The sequence below is a fragment of the Abrus precatorius genome, unplaced genomic scaffold (assembly GCF_003935025.1).
Source record: "Abrus precatorius isolate BTA unplaced genomic scaffold, Abrus_2018 Scaffold6, whole genome shotgun sequence".
In the NCBI taxonomy this organism is placed as follows: Eukaryota; Viridiplantae; Streptophyta; class Magnoliopsida; order Fabales; family Fabaceae; genus Abrus; species Abrus precatorius.
The window spans coordinates 1,240,124-1,248,361 of NW_020874406.1; positions in this window are offsets into that span (position 1 = coordinate 1,240,124).

Here is an 8,238-nt window from a genome sequence, read left to right on the forward strand (position 1 = left end):
GGAGTTTCAGTGGCCTGAGACGAGTTTCGCACGTCTTCCTTTGCCGGTAAGCAAAAGGGGACCAAAAGAGACCAAAACTGGAACTTGGGTCCAAAAGCCAGAAAGTGCCAAAAGGGAGAAGGTGGTGAGAAAGCCTTCCTTTGAGTCCTAGGAGTGATATTCAAGGAGTTTCAGTGGCCTGAGACGAGTTTCGCACGTCTTCCTTTGCCGGTAAGCAAAAGGGACCAAAAGAGACCAAAACTGGAACTTGGGTCCAAAAGCGCCAGAAAGTGCCAAAAGGGAGAAGGTGGTGAGAAAGCCTTCCTTTGAGTCCTAGTAGTGATATTCAAGGAGTTTCAGTGGCCTGAGACGAGTTTCGCACGTCTTCCTTTGCGGTAAGCAAAAGGGGACCAAAAGAGACCAAAACTGGAACTTGGGTCCAAAAGCGCCAGAAAGTGCCAAAAGGGAGAAGGTGGTGAGAAAGCCTTCCTTTGAGTCCTAGGAGTGATATTCAAGGAGTTTCAGTGGCCTGAGACGAGTTTCGCACGTCTTCCTTTGCCGGTAAGCAAAAGGGGACCAAAAGAGACCAAAACTGGAACTTGGGTCCAAAAGCGCCAGAAAGTGCCAAAAGGGGAGAAGGTGGTGAGAAAGCCTTCCTTTGAGTCCTAGAGTGATATTCAAGGAGTTTCAGTGGCCTGAGACGAGTTTCGCACGTCTTCCTTTGCCGGTAAGCAAAAGGGGACCAAAAGAGACCAAAACTGGAACTTGGGTCCAAAAGCGCCAGAAAGTGCCAAAAGGGAGAAGGTGGTGAGAAAGCCTTCCTTTGAGTCCTAGGAGTGATATTCAAGGAGTTTCAGTGGCCTGAGACGAGTTTCGCACGTCTTCCTTTGCCGGTAAGCAAAAGGGGACCAAAAGAGACCAAAACTGGAACTTGGGTCCAAAAGCGCCAGAAAGTGCCAAAAGGGGAGAAGGTGGTGAGAAAGCCTTCCTTTGAGTCCTAGGAGTGATATTCAAGGAGTTTCAGTGGCCTGAGACGAGTTTCGCACGTCTTCCTTTGCCGGTAAGCAAAAGGGGACCAAAAGAGACCAAAACTGGAACTTGGGTCCAAAAGCGCCAGAAAGTGCCAAAAGGGAGAAGGTGGTGAGAAAGCCTTCCTTTGAGTCCTAGGAGTGATATTCAAGGAGTTTCAGTGGCCTGAGACGAGTTTCGCACGTCTTCCTTTGCCGGTAAGCAAAAGGGGACCAAAAGAGACCAAAACTGGAACTTGGGTCCAAAAGCGCCAGAAAGTGCCAAAAGGGAGAAGGTGGTGAGAAAGCCTTCCTTTGAGTCCTAGGAGTGATATTCAAGGAGTTTCAGTGGCCTGAGACGAGTTTCGCACGTCTTCCTTTGCCGGTAAGCAAAAGGGGACCAAAAGAGACCAAAACTGGAACTTGGGTCCAAAAGCGCCAGAAAGTGCCAAAAGGGGAGAAGGTGGTGAGAAAGCCTTCCTTTGAGTCCTAGGAGTGATATTCAAGGAGTTTCAGTGGCCTGAGACGAGTTTCGCACGTCTTCCTTTGCCGGTAAGCAAAAGGGGACCAAAAGAGACCAAAACTGGAACTTGGGTCCAAAAGCGCCAGAAAGTGCCAAAAGGGGAGAAGGTGGTGAGAAAGCCTTCCTTTGAGTCCTAGAAGTGATATTCAAGGAGTTTCAGTGGCCTGAGACGAGTTTCGCACGTCTTCCTTTGCCGGTAAGCAAAAGGGGACCAAAAGAGACCAAAACTGGAACTTGGGTCCAAAAGCGCCAGAAAGTGCCAAAAGGGGAGAAGGTGGTGAGAAAGCCTTCCTTTGAGTCCTAGGAGTGATATTCAAGGAGTTTCAGTGGCCTGAGACGAGTTTCGCACGTCTTCCTTTGCCGGTAAGCAAAAGGGGACCAAAAGAGACCAAAACTGGAACTTGGGTCCAAAAGCGCCAGAAAGTGCCAAAAGGGGAGAAGGTGGTGAGAAAGCCTTCCTTTGAGTCCTAGGAGTGATATTCAAGGAGTTTCAGTGGCCTGAGACGAGTTTCGCACGTCTTCCTTTGCGGTAAGCAAAAGGGGACCAAAAGAGACCAAAACTGGAACTTGGGTCCAAAAGCGCCAGAAAGTGCCAAAAGGGAGAAGGTGGTGAGAAAGCCTTCCTTTGAGTCCTAGGAGTGATATTCAAGGAGTTTCAGTGGCCTGAGACGAGTTTCGCACGTCTTCCTTTGCCGGTAAGCAAAAGGGGACCAAAAGAGACCAAAACTGGAACTTGGGTCCAAAAGCGCCAGAAAGTGCCAAAAGGGAGAAGGTGGTGAGAAAGCCTTCCTTTGAGTCCTAGGAGTGATATTCAAGGAGTTTCAGTGGCCTGAGACGAGTTTCGCACGTCTTCCTTTGCCGGTAAGCAAAAGGGGACCAAAAGAGACCAAAACTGGAACTTGGGTCCAAAAGCGCCAGAAAGTGCCAAAAGGGGAGAAGGTGGTGAGAAAGCCTTCCTTTGAGTCCTAGGAGTGATATTCAAGGAGTTTCAGTGGCCTGAGACGAGTTTCGCACGTCTTCCTTTGCCGGTAAGCAAAAGGGGACCAAAAGAGACCAAAACTGGAACTTGGGTCCAAAAGCGCCAGAAAGTGCCAAAAGGGAGAAGGTGGTGAGAAAGCCTTCCTTTGAGTCCTAGGAGTGATATTCAAGGAGTTTCAGTGGCCTGAGACGAGTTTCGCACGTCTTCCTTTGCCGGTAAGCAAAAGGGGACCAAAAGAGACCAAAACTGGAACTTGGGTCCAAAAGCGCCAGAAAGTGCCAAAAGGGAGAAGGTGGTGAGAAAGCCTTCCTTTGAGTCCTAGGAGTGATATTCAAGGAGTTTCAGTGGCCTGAGACGAGTTTCGCACGTCTTCCTTTGCCGGTAAGCAAAAGGGGACCAAAAGAGACCAAAACTGGAACTTGGGTCCAAAAGCGCCAGAAAGTGCCAAAAGGGGAGAAGGTGGTGAGAAAGCCTTCCTTTGAGTCCTAGGAGTGATATTCAAGGAGTTTCAGTGGCCTGAGACGAGTTTCGCACGTCTTCCTTTGCCGGTAAGCAAAAGGGGACCAAAAGAGACCAAAACTGGAACTTGGGTCCAAAAGCGCCAGAAAGTGCCAAAAGGGGAGAAGGTGGTGAGAAAGCCTTCCTTTGAGTCCTAGGAGTGATATTCAAGGAGTTTCAGTGGCCTGAGACGAGTTTCGCACGTCTTCCTTTGCCGGTAAGCAAAAGGGGACCAAAAGAGACCAAAACTGGAACTTGGGTCCAAAAGCGCCAGAAAGTGCCAAAAGGGAGAAGGTGGTGAGAAAGCCTTCCTTTGAGTCCTAGGAGTGATATTCAAGGAGTTTCAGTGGCCTGAGACGAGTTTCGCACGTCTTCCTTTGCCGGTAAGCAAAAGGGGACCAAAAGAGACCAAAACTGGAACTTGGGTCCAAAAGCGCCAGAAAGTGCCAAAAGGGAGAAGGTGGTGAGAAAGCCTTCCTTTGAGTCCTAGGAGTGATATTCAAGGAGTTTCAGTGGCCTGAGACGAGTTTCGCACGTCTTCCTTTGCCGGTAAGCAAAAGGGGACCAAAAGAGACCAAAACTGGAACTTGGGTCCAAAAGCGCCAGAAAGTGCCAAAAGGGGAGAAGGTGGTGAGAAAGCCTTCCTTTGAGTCCTAGGAGTGATATTCAAGGAGTTTCAGTGGCCTGAGACGAGTTTCGCACGTCTTCCTTTGCCGGTAAGCAAAAGGGGACCAAAAGAGACCAAAACTGGAACTTGGGTCCAAAAGCGCCAGAAAGTGCCAAAAGGGGAGAAGGTGGTGAGAAAGCCTTCCTTTGAGTCCTAGGAGTGATATTCAAGGAGTTTCAGTGGCCTGAGACGAGTTTCGCACGTCTTCCTTTGCCGGTAAGCAAAAGGGGACCAAAAGAGACCAAAACTGGAACTTGGGTCCAAAAGCGCCAGAAAGTGCCAAAAGGGAGAAGGTGGTGAGAAAGCCTTCCTTTGAGTCCTAGGAGTGATATTCAAGGAGTTTCAGTGGCCTGAGACGAGTTTCGCACGTCTTCCTTTGCCGGTAAGCAAAAGGGGACCAAAAGAGACCAAAACTGGAACTTGGGTCCAAAAGCGCCAGAAAGTGCCAAAAGGGGAGAAGGTGGTGAGAAAGCCTTCCTTTGAGTCCTAGGAGTGATATTCAAGGAGTTTCAGTGGCCTGAGACGAGTTTCGCACGTCTTCCTTTGCCGGTAAGCAAAAGGGGACCAAAAGAGACCAAAACTGGAACTTGGGTCCAAAAGCGCCAGAAAGTGCCAAAAGGGAGAAGGTGGTGAGAAAGCCTTCCTTTGAGTCCTAGGAGTGATATTCAAGGAGTTTCAGTGGCCTGAGACGAGTTTCGCACGTCTTCCTTTGCCGGTAAGCAAAAGGGGACCAAAAGAGACCAAAACTGGAACTTGGGTCCAAAAGCGCCAGAAAGTGCCAAAAGGGGAGAAGGTGGTGAGAAAGCCTTCCTTTGAGTCCTAGGAGTGATATTCAAGGAGTTTCAGTGGCCTGAGACGAGTTTCGCACGTCTTCCTTTGCCGGTAAGCAAAAGGGGACCAAAAGAGACCAAAACTGGAACTTGGGTCCAAAAGCGCCAGAAAGTGCCAAAAGGGGAGAAGGTGGTGAGAAAGCCTTCCTTTGAGTCCTAGGAGTGATATTCAAGGAGTTTCAGTGGCCTGAGACGAGTTTCGCACGTCTTCCTTTGCCGGTAAGCAAAAGGGGACCAAAAGAGACCAAAACTGGAACTTGGGTCCAAAAGCGCCAGAAAGTGCCAAAAGGGAGAAGGTGGTGAGAAAGCCTTCCTTTGAGTCCTAGGAGTGATATTCAAGGAGTTTCAGTGGCCTGAGACGAGTTTCGCACGTCTTCCTTTGCCGGTAAGCAAAAGGGGACCAAAAGAGACCAAAACTGGAACTTGGGTCCAAAAGCGCCAGAAAGTGCCAAAAGGGGAGAAGGTGGTGAGAAAGCCTTCCTTTGAGTCCTAGGAGTGATATTCAAGGAGTTTCAGTGGCCTGAGACGAGTTTCGCACGTCTTCCTTTGCCGGTAAGCAAAAGGGGACCAAAAGAGACCAAAACTGGAACTTGGGTCCAAAAGCGCCAGAAAGTGCCAAAAGGGGAGAAGGTGGTGAGAAAGCCTTCCTTTGAGTCCTAGGAGTGATATTCAAGGAGTTTCAGTGGCCTGAGACGAGTTTCGCACGTCTTCCTTTGCCGGTAAGCAAAAGGGGACCAAAAGAGACCAAAACTGGAACTTGGGTCCAAAAGCGCCAGAAAGTGCCAAAAGGGGAGAAGGTGGTGAGAAAGCCTTCCTTTGAGTCCTAGGAGTGATATTCAAGGAGTTTCAGTGGCCTGAGACGAGTTTCGCACGTCTTCCTTTGCCGGTAAGCAAAAGGGGACCAAAAGAGACCAAAACTGGAACTTGGGTCCAAAAGCGCCAGAAAGTGCCAAAAGGGAGAAGGTGGTGAGAAAGCCTTCCTTTGAGTCCTAGGAGTGATATTCAAGGAGTTTCAGTGGCCTGAGACGAGTTTCGCACGTCTTCCTTTGCCGGTAAGCAAAAGGGGACCAAAAGAGACCAAAACTGGAACTTGGGTCCAAAAGCGCCAGAAAGTGCCAAAAGGGAGAAGGTGGTGAGAAAGCCTTCCTTTGAGTCCTAGGAGTGATATTCAAGGAGTTTCAGTGGCCTGAGACGAGTTTCGCACGTCTTCCTTTGCCGGTAAGCAAAAGGGGACCAAAAGAGACCAAAACTGGAACTTGGGTCCAAAAGCGCCAGAAAGTGCCAAAAGGGGAGAAGGTGGTGAGAAAGCCTTCCTTTGAGTCCTAGGAGTGATATTCAAGGAGTTTCAGTGGCCTGAGACGAGTTTCGCACGTCTTCCTTTGCCGGTAAGCAAAAGGGGACCAAAAGAGACCAAAACTGGAACTTGGGTCCAAAAGCGCCAGAAAGTGCCAAAAGGGGAGAAGGTGGTGAGAAAGCCTTCCTTTGAGTCCTAGGAGTGATATTCAAGGAGTTTCAGTGGCCTGAGACGAGTTTCGCACGTCTTCCTTTGCCGGTAAGCAAAAGGGGACCAAAAGAGACCAAAACTGGAACTTGGGTCCAAAAGCGCCAGAAAGTGCCAAAAGGGGAGAAGGTGGTGAGAAAGCCTTCCTTTGAGTCCTAGGAGTGATATTCAAGGAGTTTCAGTGGCCTGAGACGAGTTTCGCACGTCTTCCTTTGCCGGTAAGCAAAAGGGGACCAAAAGAGACCAAAACTGGAACTTGGGTCCAAAAGCGCCAGAAAGTGCCAAAAGGGGAGAAGGTGGTGAGAAAGCCTTCCTTTGAGTCCTAGGAGTGATATTCAAGGAGTTTCAGTGGCCTGAGACGAGTTTCGCACGTCTTCCTTTGCCGGTAAGCAAAAGGGGACCAAAAGAGACCAAAACTGGAACTTGGGTCCAAAAGCGCCAGAAAGTGCCAAAAGGGAGAAGGTGGTGAGAAAGCCTTCCTTTGAGTCCTAGGAGTGATATTCAAGGAGTTTCAGTGGCCTGAGACGAGTTTCGCACGTCTTCCTTTGCCGGTAAGCAAAAGGGGACCAAAAGAGACCAAAACTGGAACTTGGGTCCAAAAGCGCCAGAAAGTGCCAAAAGGGGAGAAGGTGGTGAGAAAGCCTTCCTTTGAGTCCTAGGAGTGATATTCAAGGAGTTTCAGTGGCCTGAGACGAGTTTCGCACGTCTTCCTTTGCCGGTAAGCAAAAGGGGACCAAAAGAGACCAAAACTGGAACTTGGGTCCAAAAGCGCCAGAAAGTGCCAAAAGGGAGAAGGTGGTGAGAAAGCCTTCCTTTGAGTCCTAGGAGTGATATTCAAGGAGTTTCAGTGGCCTGAGACGAGTTTCGCACGTCTTCCTTTGCCGGTAAGCAAAAGGGGACCAAAAGAGACCAAAACTGGAACTTGGGTCCAAAAGCGCCAGAAAGTGCCAAAAGGGAGAAGGTGGTGAGAAAGCCTTCCTTTGAGTCCTAGGAGTGATATTCAAGGAGTTTCAGTGGCCTGAGACGAGTTTCGCACGTCTTCCTTTGCCGGTAAGCAAAAGGGGACCAAAAGAGACCAAAACTGGAACTTGGGTCCAAAAGCGCCAGAAAGTGCCAAAAGGGGAGAAGGTGGTGAGAAAGCCTTCCTTTGAGTCCTAGGAGTGATATTCAAGGAGTTTCAGTGGCCTGAGACGAGTTTCGCACGTCTTCCTTTGCCGGTAAGCAAAAGGGGACCAAAAGAGACCAAAACTGGAACTTGGGTCCAAAAGCGCCAGAAAGTGCCAAAAGGGGAGAAGGTGGTGAGAAAGCCTTCCTTTGAGTCCTAGGAGTGATATTCAAGGAGTTTCAGTGGCCTGAGACGAGTTTCGCACGTCTTCCTTTGCCGGTAAGCAAAAGGGGACCAAAAGAGACCAAAACTGGAACTTGGGTCCAAAAGCGCCAGAAAGTGCCAAAAGGGAGAAGGTGGTGAGAAAGCCTTCCTTTGAGTCCTAGGAGTGATATTCAAGGAGTTTCAGTGGCCTGAGACGAGTTTCGCACGTCTTCCTTTGCCGGTAAGCAAAAGGGGACCAAAAGAGACCAAAACTGGAACTTGGGTCCAAAAGCGCCAGAAAGTGCCAAAAGGGAGAAGGTGGTGAGAAAGCCTTCCTTTGAGTCCTAGGAGTGATATTCAAGGAGTTTCAGTGGCCTGAGACGAGTTTCGCACGTCTTCCTTTGCCGGTAAGCAAAAGGGGACCAAAAGAGACCAAAACTGGAACTTGGGTCCAAAAGCGCCAGAAAGTGCCAAAAGGGGAGAAGGTGGTGAGAAAGCCTTCCTTTGAGTCCTAGGAGTGATATTCAAGGAGTTTCAGTGGCCTGAGACGAGTTTCGCACGTCTTCCTTTGCCGGTAAGCAAAAGGGGACCAAAAGAGACCAAAACTGGAACTTGGGTCCAAAAGCGCCAGAAAGTGCCAAAAGGGAGAAGGTGGTGAGAAAGCCTTCCTTTGAGTCCTAGGAGTGATATTCAAGGAGTTTCAGTGGCCTGAGACGAGTTTCGCACGTCTTCCTTTGCCGGTAAGCAAAAGGGGACCAAAAGAGACCAAAACTGGAACTTGGGTCCAAAAGCGCCAGAAAGTGCCAAAAGGGGAGAAGGTGGTGAGAAAGCCTTCCTTTGAGTCCTAGGAGTGATATTCAAGGAGTTTCAGTGGCCTGAGACGAGTTTCGCACGTCTTCCTTTGCCGGTAAGCAAAAGGGGACCAAAAGAGACCAAAACTGGAAC